This window comes from Pongo pygmaeus, chromosome X, assembly GCF_028885625.2.
Source record: "Pongo pygmaeus isolate AG05252 chromosome X, NHGRI_mPonPyg2-v2.0_pri, whole genome shotgun sequence".
NCBI classification, from domain to species: Eukaryota; Metazoa; Chordata; class Mammalia; order Primates; family Hominidae; genus Pongo; species Pongo pygmaeus.
In genome coordinates this window covers 95,678,368-95,695,769 of record NC_072396.2, presented here as the reverse complement: position 1 = coordinate 95,695,769, position 17,402 = coordinate 95,678,368, and the positions used below count along the sequence as shown (strand labels likewise).

The 17,402-nt window shown below is 40.9% G+C and overlaps 1 protein-coding gene across 2 annotated transcripts in view; it reads right to left on the bottom strand.

Annotated features, from left to right (window-relative positions):
- Window positions 1-7,889, bottom strand: part of PCDH11X (protocadherin 11 X-linked) — an 837,092-nt gene extending 829,203 nt beyond the window's left edge. For both annotated transcript variants that reach the window (XM_063660848.1, XM_063660849.1), the window contains exon 1: window positions 7,587-7,889. The gene's annotated coding sequence lies outside the window, so the exon portion shown is untranslated. The remainder of the gene's footprint in view (window positions 1-7,586) is intronic.
- Window positions 7,890-17,402: the final 9,513 nt, after the last annotated feature.

Sequence of the window (17,402 nt, the reverse complement as noted above, 5' to 3'; positions counted from 1 at the left end):
GACTAAACATTTGCTACATTAAGTAAACTCAAACTTTAGGGACTGTCATTATGATGGGTCGTAATTTAAATTATTTTTGTAAACAAAATGGAAGAAGCATATAAGCATGTACTGTTAACATTTCAATAGTTCTACTATTTTATTTAATATCATATAATGTTTACAAAGCTTAGTCCAAAAAGACACTAAATAGGAGAATATAATGCTAGTAGAAAATTAACTGAAAAACTTATTTTAATATATTTGAATATACTTGTCTTTGAAATTTTTATTTTTTAATCCAAGACACATTATATATTTTTGCTTTTTACATTCAGAACTTTGACAACATATACTCAAAGATAAAAGAGAGGCAAGAAGGGATGTTGGGAAAAGACCTGGCTTGGAGACTAAAGACCATCAATCCTCTTGAAGCTTCCCCTCTTAATTCTAGAAATTCTTAGGGAGCTGATTTCATCAGCGGGAACTTCAGTCTCCCCATTAACAAAATGGGTATAACCATGCCTTCTTTTTCTACCCAAAAAATTTTTATGATCCTAAAATAAAAAAACTTTTTAAATGATATAAAAATATAAAATACTATACATATTGAAGGAGTTAAAGAATGAATCAAAATAAAGGTGACAGAAAACAATCTTTTAATTTCATTTTATGTGATGATAGTAACTGAATTATATAATTAGCTAAAATCTCAATTTGCACTCTAATCACTTAAGGATTTTTAAAAGAAATGAATTTTCCTTTAGTTTAATTAAAATCCATCAGCAAATTAATTTTATCATTGTCATGCTAAAAGTTAGATTATTAAAACAGTTTTTATTGAACAGAGAAATATATTCTTCCGGAATTTATTCTCTCCTTTCATTTTTCTTTCCTCCTATTTACCCAAATCTACACGTTCAAGATGAGCAGATTAGGTGTACAAAAATCATTCTTTCAGATTTGGGCTGGAAACAAAAATTGTAGCCGTTGATGTTCTTTGTCTTAAAATGTATTATATTGATCCAGTGCATAACACATTAGAGATAATTAAAAGGGCAGTTTAAATCCTTGAACAGTTGAGGATTTTTAGATTGCAAAAAGATAACAGGTACATTTATAATTTCTGGCAAGCTACTCCTCAAATTCAAAACAGTAATTGAAAAATACTCTTTTCCCCATGTTTTGGTGCTGTTCGATAATGAGAATGCAGTCTTTCCCCAGATGTAACTGAATCTCAAAAGACAGTTCACCCTAAAATAGTTTTCTCTATCTGATAAACCTTTGTTTTACAATTAACCTTGCACAGAGAATAAATCTTAAGGGACCATGACACATAGGTCATTTGATGTTTTCTCCTAACAAAAGATAACCACATTTTAGAGATGATGCCTTCGTGAAGAACTTCTATTGAAAAATAACACCATTTCAAATATGATTAATTTGAACATAGCAAGCCAGTTTGGAACATCAAGACATCTTACCTAGTTTTCTTCATTCTGGATACTGAATGATCAATAAAGTCTTCAAATAATAGAACTCTGCTCAGACAATGACATGTAATTTGGAATGTTATAATATAAAGTCAATCCAATTAAATGTTCCAAAGTATTTTATTTTTCCCAAAGGTAATATGTATATATGTCTTTGATGAAAAATGTATTTTTACAGCATACTTTCTTCCCTTCCCAATTCCCAGCGATGTTGAATCAATTCCACTGAATGTAGAGAGAAGAACGATATGAGAATTGCACTTTACCATACACACAGAAAAAGAATTTTCTAAGAGTGCAGTTAAAATAAAACAAACAGGGGTTCCTTTGCCTCTGAAGATTCGTAACTGTATGTTGACAAGAACACACGTTGACACAGGCTTTAAAATCCTGTGTGTGGGCTGAGGGGGTCTGCTGAGGGGGGGGTCCCTTCTCAAAATATTTATACTTGAGCCACTATACCAATCCCACAAAGCAAAAAGAAAAAAAGGAGGGGGGGAGGATGGAATACAAATAAGAAAGAATTTCGCTGAAAATATAAAAGGAATTACCCATGGGAAGAGAATACAGCAGAAAGGATGGGATGCAGCGAAACAGTGTCAGGAGCGTGTCAGTGAGAAATTCAGAAAGGTTGGAAATACTCCCCAAAGTAAAATATTTGAATCCCTAGCCACAACCAAAGGAAAACAGATATTTGCAGGCATAATAAAAATATATAACAAATTGAAGGAATTCCACTAAAAGTCTTGTGTGAACTAAAACAGCAAAAGACACAGAAAGGAAGAAACCTTGATGACGAAAATTTGGCAAATCTAAGCAAGTTTAAAGTAGAGTGGCTTTTCTTTCCCCTTAGCTTCTTTGACGTCAATGAAAGGAGAATGAAAGGTGGCTAATGGGGAGGAGGATGTAAAAGGGGGAAATGAGTGGACAAATTAGCAGGATAATTAATGCATGGGAAAGGGGCGGGGGATAGCTGACTTCGAGGAGGAAAAAGAAGCGAGATAGAGCTATTTGTCAGTGCCTAAAGGGAGGAAAAAGACAAGATTAGGAGGCTCTAACTGGTTGTAGAAAGAAGGCTGAAGTGGGTAAAATGTTACATGATGTAAGGTTCAGAGATGATGCAGGGATGTGTGTAGAAAATGGGGTGAGGGGAAGATGAATGTGCTTGAAAGTGGCTGAAGGAGTGGGGGTCTCCCCAGGACAAAGGGAGTTTACTCGATAGATGGAAGATGGGGAATTTTTCGAAGGCTGGATGGGGAAAGTGAGATGAGTAAAAAGATCTGAGTGGATAGATGATGATGCCTAAAGAGAAATTTTATTCCCCAAAGTAGCCTTATTTTCTTTCTTAGTTATACTGATTAGCTTTAGGCCCTATTCATTCATTCATTAGTCCTCTTTTCTGGATGTTACATTATCTTCTTAACATATTTGCCTCCACTCTCTACTGTAATACATCAATGTATTCAATTCTTCATTTAAATGCAAACAACAATAATATTTCTACTGTGTGCTATCTATTGCCCAATTTTCTCAGGCTATTTTGTTGTTGTTACTTTAACAAATTTGCTGGAAAAAAATCTTCAAAGATGTTCTAGCTCTACAAAACACACATATACCTATAAACTTTGTAACAAGACATCAAGCCCTCATGCCCTTCCTTACTTATTCTGTGTAGGGCATGACCTTCCAGATATATTTCTTGGCTAGCCACTGACTAGGAATGACTATTTTTAAAGCCACAGACCTCTCTTTCCTTTATGAACCTCTTCTCAACCTCTTAACAAAAATTAATTCCTCCCTCCATTATGCTCAATTACACCATTTATCACATTGTATCCTAGATCTATAAGAGTGTCATGGCTCAAAGAGGCCCATGCCATGTTTGTCATACTCTCTTTTGTATTCCTAGAGCCTAGCACATTGTCTGGCACAGTAGGTGACTAATTAAAGTTTGTGGGTTCTTCAGTGAATAAATACAGGGATGACACCTCCTTTAAATTATGTGAAGCAAGATTCTTGGAGAGAATTAGCCTTCAAAATTTCATTCCCTGAATAATTTTCTTTCCCACTAAGAAAACGTGGCTGCCATACATATTTTTTCAATGTAGCTCAAAGCCAGTGGCTTATATAAACTCTCCTTGTCGATGTGCCTCCCCTTGCTCCACCAAGAATCTTATAAATCCTAGCTAAAGGCTGTTGTGGACTGCTTGCGCAGAGAAAAAAAAAATTCTGCTTTCTGAATCTCTTAACCAGATTTCTTCCCTGCCACCAGCAGTCTGGAAGCTCTCTATCAGGAATTTCTATCTCGCAAAAAAATATAAAGTTTTGAATACCAAGAGAAGGAAGAATGTGAAACCTGCAATCCCTTCTGCCAGGGCTTTCAGCTGCTGAAACCCAGCATTACCTGGACGTCCTTCAGAATCCATTCCGGTGACAAAAAGGCCAAGGAGCCAGGGGGAAGGGGCAGGGAGTGGGGGTGCACAGTTTATTTCAATCCTTAGCAAATGACTGAGCTCTAGAAAATGAGTGTGTTTTATGCTTGGTCGGAGTTTCTTTCTCATTCCTGTATTTCAGACGCGCAGCAACTTTAAGTTTACTGCCAGCTATACGTCATGAAAGGGAATCTTTTCACCAAAGGGAAGAAAAGGAAGGGGGAAAAATCCTACTTTTACAAAACAGAGTAATTCTTTGCTCCTGCTCCCTTTGCCCACATCTCTCACCTGCGTCCAAACCAAAACACAGTAGGTAAGCAGTTTGTTGCGACACCCGTTGAAGGTTTTTTCCTTTGGAAGGTAATTCTGCTCCAGGCGCCAGTTGCCTCCACACGCCCTGCCTCAGCCCCTCCCTCTTGCCCTGTGCAACCTTCTCCAACTGCATTCTGAGGCCCTTCTACCAAAGCTAAAGAAGGAATTGTCCGCAATCAGGAAAACAGATTAACCTCAAATTTGGCAAAGCAGGGGCTTGCTCCTTAGGACTATAAGAGCAAGCTCAAAAGGGAAGCCGCAGCGGGCTTCCGTCTTAAAGAAACCTATTCCTGCATCATCCCAATTTGGAGCGCGGGTCTCTAAATAAAGAGCATGGTGGTCTCTCCCCTATGGCAGTAGTGGATAGAGCCTTTCCGCAACTTCGAATTTGCAGTTTCTTCTTTCTGTGAAGGGGATTCCCCAGCCTGCGCTTTCGCCTAAGGTTACAAACCCTCCCCCACCTCACAATTTTGTGGGAAAGATGACCCTCCCCGCCTTCTAGAGAGCTTGCTCTGTGACAGGCGAAGCAGCAGCCACGGGTTTTTTTTTTAAAGAGGCCGTTCTTCACATCCTTCTTTTTTATCACCCGAGGGGAGAGAAAACAGCAGAAATTTAACACCAGTTACTACTATTATTGCATCTGGAACACTTGCCCTCTAAAATGTTGCTAAATAAGTAAAGTCACTGTGAATAGTGAAGGTGCAAGCTGAAAAAGGGAGAGAGCTGGGGCGCGGAGGAAAGGAGGAAATGGAGGAGGGAAGACCCCAAATCTGGGTTTGAACCCCGGGTTTAAAACCGGCAGCGGGCCGCCAGCAGTGGCCAACCCCGCCTCCGGCGCCTTAGCGCGCCTCTGAGGAGCGAGGGACTGGAAGGAGGGGCTGCGAGCCGGGACCCAGGAAGGGCCGAAGGGACACGAGGGCGGCTGCGCGCAGGGAGCGCGCGGGGCAGGGCTGCTCGCGCTTGCGGGTCGGACTCGCCGCTCGGCTTCCCATCGGCCGGGCCAAGCCTCTCTGCAGCTGACATCATTGCCAGAAGGAGGGGCTGCCCCTGCCAAGGCGACGGAAGAACAGGGTTCTCCGGCCTGGTAGGCAAAGGCGCTCCCTCGCCGCTTGGCGAGTGTGGCGACCTGGCAGCTGCAGCGGGACTCAGCTTTTGGGAACTGCCGCGGCAATTCTTAATTTAGTCGAGGGAGAAAGGTATCTTTAGACCTTAGCGCATCCCTCTCTTGGTTCTTTCGTCAAGACCGCCCGCACACCGTCCGCGCTCTCTCTATGATGAACCAGACAAAGGCAAGAAAGGGGGAAACGTGTACATACACTATTACTTCGACTTGCTTCCAATTGCTTCCCCACCCCCACCCCCGCCGCGACACACACGCGCACACACACACACACAGACCCACAGAGGAAAGGCCAGCCCTGGCGCTGGAATTTCCTGCCGGGATTGCGAGAGTTTGTTTCAAACAAGATTAAAAGTGGAATTCCGTCAGTCTTTACCAAGTTGCGCGGGTGCCCGCAAGTACCGTTTCCTTTTCTATTTTGAGTCACACCTGTTTTACTTTTAAGGGGGCCTAAGAAGACGGTCGCTTTAAGTCACAAATCACCTCTATGTTCTCAGGTGTTGTGCTCAGCGTTCGGAATTCTCTGCATGCTCCTCAGGTTGTTTCCTGGTTGCAGCGCTAAGAGCGCACAGGCGACTGCTATGACACCATCGCCTCCTCCCCATCTTTGCTGCCCCCCTCCCCCTTCTACCCGGATTTTCAACCAGTTTCTTCCACACACTTTTCTTCGTACAAACAGATCCTAGGCTGGGTTTAAATCCCATTTTGTGATGTTTCCACACAAGAAAAGGACACTTTAAAAATTTTTATTTTGTTTGTTGTTGAGCTTTAATTCTTTTTCTTTTGTCCTAGCCCCTCTTCCCCACGGTTTTTGCTTTGTGGGTGTGTGCCGCAGTGGCGCAAATAGCAATTCCCAGCCCCCAGCCCACATTTTGCATCGGAGAGGCTAGGGCTCACCCATCAGCGCCACATGAGCAGCCTAGCGCCCCACACCCTAAGCCGCAGGCGGGTGAAGCAGAGGAACGCGGAATAAATCATTCTGAAGCAAAAGGGCCCATCTTCAGTTAAGCTCTAAAAGTCTTTCCTTGGGAGAGGCAAGGAAGCGGCTCTGGCTATACACTCTGAGAAAGTGACGTCTCCTACTACCCCTCAGTCCCTTTGCGACTAAGCGCTCAGATCCAAGTCCCAGCTGCAACCCGGGCGGACTGCCGCTCCGCTCTTCTAAAGTCTAAAAAATGCACCCGTTTGCGGCTGCTCGCTTTTAAAAAGTCACATTTTCCGATGAACCTCTTTTAAAAGGTACATTACTTTTCTCGAAAAAAAAGAGCCGTTTTATCGCTACGCGCTTTAAGAAAAAGAATTCCTTTGTGAGGACGTGAACTGTTTCTCGGTTCTGTCTTAGAAAACACCATCTATTTATGGGATAGGTGGGCGGTTTATTGATTTATTTATTTGGCTAAGGGATTACAAGTCATTTCTTTAGAGAAAGAGGAACCCTTTTATGTCTGGCAATACTCTTAGAAAAGTCATTTTTTTTTTTTAATGAGAAAATGATGCCGTTTTTCGGCTAGGTTATAAGTTGATTTAAAAAAAAAAATAGGCAGTATTTCTCACACCTACCATCTCCACATCCAGCAGGTGCTGGCTGAGTACAGCCCCATAAATAGGGCGGGAAGGAAGGGCGGGGAGGCGAGCGCCAAGAGAAACAGCACCGGGAACCCTGTGCGCTCCTGGCTCTCCTGGCTCTCCGCTCTGCGCCAAGGGTCTTACCCTCAAGGGTTGGAGCCAGCCTGGCAGGGATCCAAACCCGAGCCCCCAGAGGAGCGCAGCGAGGCCAGGGGTAGTTTCTCAGCTAGAGGCATCGCCCCTCAGCGGCAATCTCTCAGCTGGGCGAGTCTGGGAGTCCGGGACGTGCTCTTTTGTCAACACCCGCCCCAATCTTAGAGTTTCCCTCAGCCTCGCTGAAGCTGGCTGTACCCATTAAAGGGAGAGACCTTTTTGCACAGCCAATGTGGGGGAAATTCATGCGCCGACACATTTCTGACAAAAGTGATAGTTTTCCCCAAGTAACCAAGCGCAGCGGTGGTAGTGCAAAAAAATATTCTCCCTGCGCTCACCTCCGGGGTTTGCTCTTTCTCTTACCTCCCGGGAAGAGAAGGGGGAAGGGAGAATAGCAGAAGCGTCTTTAAAACCACCCCGTTGTCATAGTTCAGACCTCAGGGGCAGGCAGCGGGCCGTGTCCGCGCACTAAGTGTGGAGTTCACGCCTCCCTGACAGCACCCTGTACAGGTACCCAGTCCGGTTACTTACCTAATAACGATGCCTTTAGAGTAGAATGAAGAGGTAAACGAAAGGGAGAAAAAAGGCTTCCGCCCGCTCCACGGAGACTGCGACTGCTGTAGCGGGCTCTACCGCCACAGCTCGCAGTCCGCAGAGCAGCCGGAGTCGGTGAGGTTGTTTCTGAGGCTATTCAGGCAGCCCGGGCTGCCTGTGCTGCCTGTGTCGCCGCTGGCACTGCTACTCTGCGCACTCTGTTTGGCTTGCCTTCCGCTTTGCCGCGCGGGCAGCTGAGTGCAGCTACTGCTCACAGCTCCTCCCGCCCCGACAGTTCGCCGACTGCAAGGAGCCAGTGCCGAGCCAGCCCTTTTGAATGGCGAGGGGGAGGGACTTAACAGAGGGGGAGAAAGGGGAAGGAAGGGGGGTGAACCAGGGGAAGGCGTGGGGAGAGAAGTGAACCAGTGTCCGGGCCGCCTGCTGGGAAGGGATGGTGCAGCACCAACTGCTGAGTACCCCCCTCTGGTCCCCACTCCCTGCACCTCACATCCCCCATCGATCCGGGGGCGGCCCCTCCCCGCTGACGGAGAACCAGCAAGAAGGGCGGGGGAGAGATGGAGGTAAGCTTAGGAAGTTATTGCTCGCCTCCTGGAGAAGGAGGCAGAAAGCGTGCTGGCAGCACTCTCGCGTGCGGGACCCGCTGCTGAAGAAAACGCGCCGCTTTCGGGCTGCTAGCTTTCCTGAGCAAAACCCAGGGCATGCAATGTTCTCCTCGGTCCTCTGCTCACTATTCTCTTAGGCTTCCCTTTAAGTTTCACCCATTCACATTTTCTCAGAGAAGTTTGATTTTTCTTGTGTGTTTTTCTTGTGATCCCGCTGGCTGCCCTGACTCCAGCTAGAGAACAAGCATCCCACAGCACCATTTTCTCATACAAAGGATACTTAAGGCAGACTAGGGGTAGTAGGGGCAGGAGCCTGGCAAAGTCACAGTTGGAGCTGAGAGGCTGTCCGCATATATCATACTCAACTGTGAGCGAGGTCTGGTACTTCGATCGCCTTTCCAGATTAATCCTCTGACAGCAGCGAAGGTGTGTGTGTGTGTGTGTGTGTGTGTGTATGTGTGTATGTGTGTGTGTGAAGGAGGGAAGGAGAAGTTCTAGCGACCTAGCATTTGGCTACCCCAGACAGCAAGCAGGAGTGAGTCAGGTGGCATTGCTGCCAGAGACCAGGCAGCGTCGCGGGCATGGACGGCGCTTTTCCAAGGTAGGAAAGGGGGAAAGAGAGGGAGGAAACCAGCCCGGAGCCTCATGTCTGGTGCTTGCCAGCCAGCTCTGGCTGCCTGGTGGGCGACGGCTGGGTGGGCATCGGGGTGCCAGGTCCCCAAGGACCACTGAAGGTACCAGGAGGAATGTGGCTGGTTTATGCCTTCGAAGGGTCGTGGATATAAGGAAGTAGGGGCCAATTCCCCCGTTCCTGGCATGTGATTAAAAAACCAGTAGTAAAAACATCAAAACCACCCCAGCTGGTCAACTCTTATTCTTGTTTCAAGGAACAACTCCTTAAATTTACCCAGACGCCAGAGAATGAACCAGGTGAATTTTCTAAATTCCTCTCTCCAGAAAGGTGTACGATTTTATGGGGAAAATCCACTTTCCGTGCTTATCCTGTAGAAAAACTTATCTTTCTGGTGCTGTGCAATTATTTGAAAGGAGGTGGCTCTTTTTCCTGAAACAAAAGGAGAAAAAGTAGAGAATGTTTTAGAGCACCAATAACACAGTATCCATTTTTTATTTTTTGTCTACTGAATGGAAGAGGAGATGACATCTGCATAGAGATAGAACATCAAGAAGGAAAAATTTTCAGAATTATAATAAGTTGCTTTTCTCTAATAGCTTCTTCAGGGAAAGTTTTTTAACTGAAAGGCAGATCCTTATGACTTGTTTCCCCAGTATATCCTTCTCCATCTTTTTAGCTGCCTCCTTTCCCATTCCTGATATTTTGAAGGTTAAAACCTTGGTTCAAATATTCCTCACGTCACTTTTTTGCATATTTTTATACCGAAAGCCATGCTACTAGGAGAAACATCAGCATCGCAGCTCAATGCAGGTCTGCATGAAAGAAAACAGAGAAATGTTTACTTGCACAGGTGTGAGGAGACACTTCACTATTACATTTTGCTCCTCTTGTAACTGTCCCTCCATTATTCACAGTATCCAGCACATGCATTGTACTCTTCTTGGGAGCTAGGAAATGTCTGAGAGGGGAAATCAGAAGCTGCTAAATGGTTACAGCTCTGACTCTTGGGGATTGCAACACTGGATGAGACTGTGTCATGGGAGATGGCAGGAACTCAATGCAAATAAAATCACTGATTGATCCAGGGACAGTGTGGCACAGGCATGCTATGGGAGTGCTTTCAAATACTAAGAATTATTCATAACATCCACATTAGATACCAATTAATTGATTTCTGAAGATTTCCATTTAATCCCTAGGCAGGAGAAGAGAACTATTTTGTCACCATTTAAAGTATTTAAAGTTATCATCATGACAGACTTATGAGGTTAATATTATTATTCCATTTTGCAATTCCTGAAACCGAAATTCATAGAGGACAGGTGATTTGCACAAGACCATGACGCTAAAGAGTAACAGACTCTAGATTTCTATTCAGGGTATATAACTCATAAATTCAGCTATATGGTTACTTTATAGTTAATCTGAATTCTTCTATATATAATATGGAGCAGAGCATTTAGTTAATCTGAATTCTTCTATATATAATATGGAGCAGAGCATTTAGTTTTAGGTGTATAGTCCAATAGGAAATGATCTGAATAGATTAGAAACATTACTTACAGACCAAGGAGACTCTACTAGTTGAACTAAGTAATCCAGAAAATTACCTAAGAAATTGAGTCTGTTGAAAAGACTGACAGAAATCCACATCTGAAAATAATGAAAATTTTCCCCCATTTTCTTTTCTCCTGTGTTCTGTCTGATGGTGGCACCAATGAGCAACGGAATAACCAAAAGGCACCTGGCAAAAAGCTCTAGGCATTCTAACTCTAAAAGGACTGATGAAGATGCTTTTCTGACTACAGACAGAAGGACTCTCCGTTACTGAATGTTTTTAATGTACCATCTGTATTATATAAATTGTCCCATTCATCCTCCAAACCATTCTAAGAGGTAGGTGTTATTAGTTTCATGTTTTCCTTAACAAATGAGAAAACAGAGACTCGGTAAAAATGCCCAAGGTATTATAGCTATAAAATACACAGGAAATTCCAACCCATGTTACGTCCAGTCCATTGTGCTGCCCCTCAGCATATAGTCTTCAGATTGTGTAGTGACACATTTTCAGAATGTGCATTACATCAAAAATTTTATGACTAACAAAAGTCCTCAAAAGCAAAAAGGGCACTGTGGGAATCTGGTTTTTGGATGAGGTGTCAGGAAGGAACTGTGATATTTATTGCATTTTGTTTCTTCAGTGTTCCCATTAGGAACCTAGACTAGGGTTCTGCTACGATCATAAAAGGGAAATTATGGTAATATATACCCCATAAACATGGAAATATGCCTATTCTCTGAGGGATAAACTATAAAGCCATTCTGATTATATAATGGATCAAAGAAGAGTTTTCAAAAACATCAGTGAGTAAGGATGTTTCTCAGGCCTGTAAGAATTGATTAAAACCAAGAAATAACATGCCCATCTAAAAAAGGATTGATCAGCCATAGAATCCTGCTGAAAGAAGACTGAGAGAGATGAGCATTGGCAACACCTATTCATATACATTTTCATTTCTCTGACAAAATCACCCTTGATATGAGATTGATGAAGCCAATCAAATATTGTTATTTCAATTCACCTTGCATGAAACATCCCTTATCAAGCAATCTGTCATCTCATTGTGATCTGTCTTTCCATATAGTCTCTCTGTTCAGAGAAGGAGTGTACAGGTCATGCAGATAGATGACAATAGAGTAATTTGTATTTATCATGTGGCAGTTATTTTGCACTAAATTCCATTCTTTTTTTGTGTTTTACATCACAAATTGCACTATTCATTGCACAGACATGTTATAATCAATAGATCATCATTGCTATTGGGAAAGTAGATTGGTATATGGGAATGAAACAGAAAGACTGGATAAAACACATTCTCCATGATATTTTTAATGTTTAATATTAAACCATCAGCAACAATTGCAATCAGTAGGAGGGAGTGATGCTCAGTATTTAAGAAAAAACCTTTGATTTTTGACCAAATTTGGAGCCTTGGCTCTGCCGTGTTCTAGCTGTCTAGCTGTGAAGAAATTAATCTCTAGACCTGTATTGTCCAATAAGATAACCACTACCCACATGTGGCTACTGAGCACATGAAATGTGGCTTGCCCTAGTTGACATATGCTTCGAGTGTAAAGTACACACCTAATTTTGATGGTATATCACACAAACACACACACACACACACACACACACACATATGTAAAATATATTGGCCAGGTGCCATGGTTCAGGCCTGTAATCCCAACACTTTGGAGGACCAAGGCAGGAGAATTGCTTGAGCTCAGGAGTTCCAGACCAGCTTGGGCAACATAGTGAGACCTCATCTATACTAAAAATAAAAAATTCACCAGGTGTGGCAGTGCACACCTGTAGTCCCTGCTACTCGGGAGGCTGAGTTGGGAGCATTACTTAGACCCAGGACTCGAAGGCTGCAGTGAGCTATGATTGTGGCATTTTACTCTAGCCTAGGCAACAGAGCAAGACCCTGTTTCAATATACAATATAATATAGTATAATATAACATAATATACTATTATCATTGCATATCAGTTACATGATGAAATAATATATTGACTCATTGGTTTAACAAATATATTATTAAATTAATTTCAACTCTGTATTTTTAATATTTTTAGAAAATTTCAAATTACATGTGTGGCTTGCATTACGTATTTTTTGGACAGAGCTGTACTAAAAAGCTACAGTTCCTTCATCTAAAATTGGGGATAATAACCTTATCCACCTCAAAATATTATAGTGATATTTAAATAAGGTAATTCACCTAAAATGCTCAGCACAATGTCTAAAATAAAGCTAAAAAGTTGTCACTCTTCAAGACATAAAAAAAAAAGATGCTAAGGAAAATTAAAAGATAACATAAACCTCAAAGGGATAGAGAATGCTTAAAGCAAAAGCCTTAGTTAAGAATTCATTTCTCTTTATCCCAAGTGAAATCATTCTGCTGCTCTCTTTAAAAGCAACAACAAACATTCATGTGCCGTCATAGGGGTAGGGGAACAATACTGTGACCTACAAATATTATAGTGCATATGCAAATGATATGAGAAGTTAAAAGTACTTTCTCAATTCCAAGCATTTTTACTATCATAGTTTGTACCGGCAGTTTTACATTTAATTGGTAGATATTTCTAGTGTTCAGGCATTCACGTCACAAATGATAATAAGGCTGAAACTGGTACAGATACACAAAAGACAAATGAATTTCTTCAGAAGCTAAAGATTGAGAAATGGGAGAAAGTCTGCTAGTTGCCGAGCTCTATGCTGTCAGTAGTTTAACTGCTTTACCTAGCAGCTCACCAAATGCATAGCTCAGCTGGAGACACTAGAGGGTACTATTACTGAAAACATAGATGAATGAAATCTTTAACACACTTCCCCCTCTCCACCACTATAATGTATAAGAATATTTGAAAAGGGCGTATCTGTGAAATGAAAGTAACATTTCTCCATTCCCTCCTGTATATGACTTGCAAGGATTTTTTGATTTTTGTTTTTTTGTTTTTTAGACCTGGGACTGGCCTTACAACACTACCAAAATAAAAAAATATATATATTAGAAGTGTGCTATAATGCTTGGGCCAATAATTGGGAAAAGTTTGAACTCGTTCCCTGCTCTGAGAAAAGCTTTACTGAAAGTCCAAGGAGGGGAGGAAAAGAAGGTCTTTCTATAGAGGAAAGATTTTGATAAGAATTCTTAACTACTTCAACAACCTCTGTAATTAATAGGGGTGTGACAACTGTTTGGTAGTCAGGTCATATAGAAGATTTTTTCTTTTTCCAGTAGGCTTGAACAGCTCCACAATTGCAGTGGATAAAAGCTATAGCTGAATTTCTTTCACAAGAACCTGGCAATTACAGCTTTATGTTTATAGCTGAACTTTGTTGAAGCACTGAGCTCTGATTATAAATGATTATAAATTATAAATGATTGTAAATGTGGGGTTGTTCTCAAGGTTGCTATTTTCCCCTGAAGAATTCATTTCTCCTACTGTACTCTCATTTTTCTGCAAATGAATAGCTGCAAACTGTACCAGATGAGGATTTTCATCTGTGTGCTACTGGCCTGTGTTGTGATGGCAGCACGTGAATGGGGAAAATTATTGTTTTTTAAAAGAGTAGAATGATTAGAATGCTATTAACAGTCTCTATCTTTCTTGTTTCTTTAGGACAGGCTTTGCCTTAAGTTATTCAGATGTTGCATGGTGAGGTGAAGGATTCCAACAGTTTTGTTTGTTGAGAAAAGCAGAATCCTTTTTTTTTTTCATTAACAATGAGAATGAATTTTCCTATTCCATGAAGATTTCTATGTGGCCATCTCTTCAGGACATAGGTATCAGCTACTGCTTTAAATTTAGGAAATGCACACTCATATGTAACCAACCACATAATGTTTCCAAAGCAATATATTGAGATTGATACAAATACACATTTTTCAAGAATCCTGGACTAATCCCACACTACTCTGAGCCTTCTTTACTTTTTAAGCCTCTTTATTTCTATTATATGACTGTGAACTAAGTAGATTTAACTTTTGTATGCTTTGTAAAATCAGTTATATTTTCTGATATGTGATAACAAATATACTGTGTATTTCATTGAAACATACAGGAAAACTGCTCTTTTTTTCCTTTTAAAATCAATGCCTATGGTATAGTCAACAAAGTATTTAATGAGTGGCTATTTTGAGCCATTTTTAATTGGCTGGACTACTGCAGACATACCATTTTAAATGATTACATATATGTTTAGAGAATCAGCATAGGATTTTTGTTTTTCCTTTGAGATTGAGCAATTTGTATTTCATCATTACTAAAACTTAGCTGACAATTTGTATTTTTTCATTACTAAAACTTAGCTGGATGTCAGTTTCTGCCTTTAAATAAAATATCCAAATCCAGGATTATTCTCAATTGCAAAAATGCAGTTGGTCTCAACTATTCCTTTTATATTTTCTTTCACATAGGGTAGAAAATGGTGAATCATTGTACTTTCATATAATAAAAAGATGTCTTGAATTTTAAATGTAATTGTCCTTTCTTGAGTAACTTCTAAATGAAGTGAAACCACAAAGGCAGTTTGGCACACTGTTGATTCTATCCTGGTTATCGTTTTTGTCAGGCTAGAATGTGAAGGGAAAGAAAGGGTTTGGAGCACAGAATGGTTTTCCTTTTAAAGAAAAAAAATTGAATGAAAAATTGGCAATGAAAATAAAATACTGGACCTAGATTCCCAACTCTGTGAATGTTGTTATTATTAGCCTCCACCTTCTCTAGCCCTGTTGCTGGAGCTTGACGCACTAGTCTCTCCTTCAGGCTGAACCTAATCCTGTCATAATAAAGAATCCTTCAGAAACCTTCACTTTGTCAACTGATGGATTTTTGAATTCGGTATTTTTTCAGACCCACCGTTCAGTGTTCTTGTAGTGGATCGACCAAATCTGAGTTTTACTCCAAGTCCAAAACTAGTGTTCTAGTTCATACAATTAGTCGTCTAACTCAGTTATCTGGGGGCAGTGTAGTACTCATTGCTATTTCTAGTGCTCAGGCTCTGATAGTTGGAGCATTGGCACCCTGCTTGGTTTCCACCAGTCCCTTTCCGTGGTGCTTTCAGCTCAGTGTCATGGAAATATTACCTGCTTCGCTGAGGGTCATAATCCCAAAAGGACAAACTGCTTAGCACTGTCCTACAGATAAGATTACTTATGATTCTAGCTTCTCATTTTATGTTTTATATCCTTGGATCATCTATTCTATGGAAGATGCCGAAGTGGGTAGGCTGTGTTGGTAAGACTTTTGCAGTTTATCAAAATAAGTAATGATGTCTTCCAATGACATTTGTTATTCTTGAATAGTGTGACTGAATTACTTAACACCCACACTTCCAAAACCAGATTTAGATCCAAAAACTAGATTTAGATAAATCATAGATAACTGGAAAATAGTCTGTTATCCCCAAGTTGATTAGGTCTCAGAGAAGAGGAGAAGGAGGAGGCGGGTGGGACGTAAGGAATGGGCAAACTCAGGGTCCTGAGGAGGGGAGGCAGTAGAGATACTTTTTTCTTTTTAAATTATTTTTCTTTTATTTTTCCTTCAACTTCACTGCTGTAACTTTTCAAATTTATACCATGCTACATCTCTTTCAACTTTTCTGCACGTACTCCAGCGGGGTAAAATGCTCATCTGGAGACTGGTGTGGAAGTGAAGATGATAGGGAAGAAAGGAATTGAAGTCACCTAATCGCTTCATGATGATTTCCTTTCTGCAAACTCTCTAAGGAAGAAAAGGGTGTTAGCAGTTAGTAAATGATGTAAAGACCACAAATTGGTGTTCAAACCCTGTTTACTTTGAGCTCCGGAGACCCGAGTTTAGGCAGTGTAGTCTGCAATAGAAAGAGAAACTAGGAGAGAAGGCAGTGATGGCGTGTGCACTCTGGCCAAGGCCCTCTAGGGGGCAGCAAAGGAACAAATTGGAGTTGGGGGAGGTAGGCGTGGTGCAGGTTTATACGGAGGATTTCCTGTGTTTCTTTAATACGTAAATATGTGTTGTGACTCTCCAGCAGGGGCATATTAAAAGTTTATTCAACCAGGGAATCTTTTTGAGGTAGTATGAAAAATACTGCTTGGCAGTTGTAAAAGTGCTTGGCTCTTCAAACCTGTCAGCCTATCATGATGAGGTTGATCACTCTGCATATAGCTATTTCTTTCTATTAACATTCATGTGATCCCTTGAAGTGCTACTGCTCAAACCAGACCAGACCCAGTTTCAAAACTGAGACTATGAAGAGCAATTTATGGATATGAAAATGAAAGGAAATAAAAAGAATAAATCTGTACATTGTAACAGAGACACAAGGACTTCCCATTGTAACTATTTTTGACATAATATATTACATTTTTTGCCTAGAACTTGTGATGCATGTAACACAATTTTAGCTTAATAAGCTCCTTTTGTTTTGGCTATGTTTTTACAGCATGGCATGTAGGAAAAATAAATGGCTATGATGTATATTACCTAAGAATCTAGAAAGCCTCAATTCAACTTGTGATGCTATGACATTCTAGCTGTAGAACATTGATGTTACTCAAATTCTTTCAATTTCAATAACTATGTATTGGGAAATGAAATTACCTTGAGAGTTGTTATTAGAAACATAAATGAGATAACATAAAAACTTCCATGAAGTACCCGACAAAAATATTTCAATGTAATTTAGCACTCAGAAAATTAGACTTCATTAGGCAGCGAAAGCAGTCATTGAGGTAAAATGAGGCAAAAGAAAAGGGAGGTGGATATAGCTGTACTATCCATTCACTCATTTGTTAGTTCATCTATTCATTCATAAACAAATACTTATTGAAGAACTCTACATCCCAGGCACTTTTTAGCCACATTAATTCGTTAAATAGACTTTCTACTTCATGTTTGGTTTTTAGTTCTAGGTAGTGAGTTATATAATGATAAGTACAACCCCAGCATTGTATAAGTCACTATCCCTTTCACTACTTAATTGAAGTACGCAGGTAAAAGGGATTG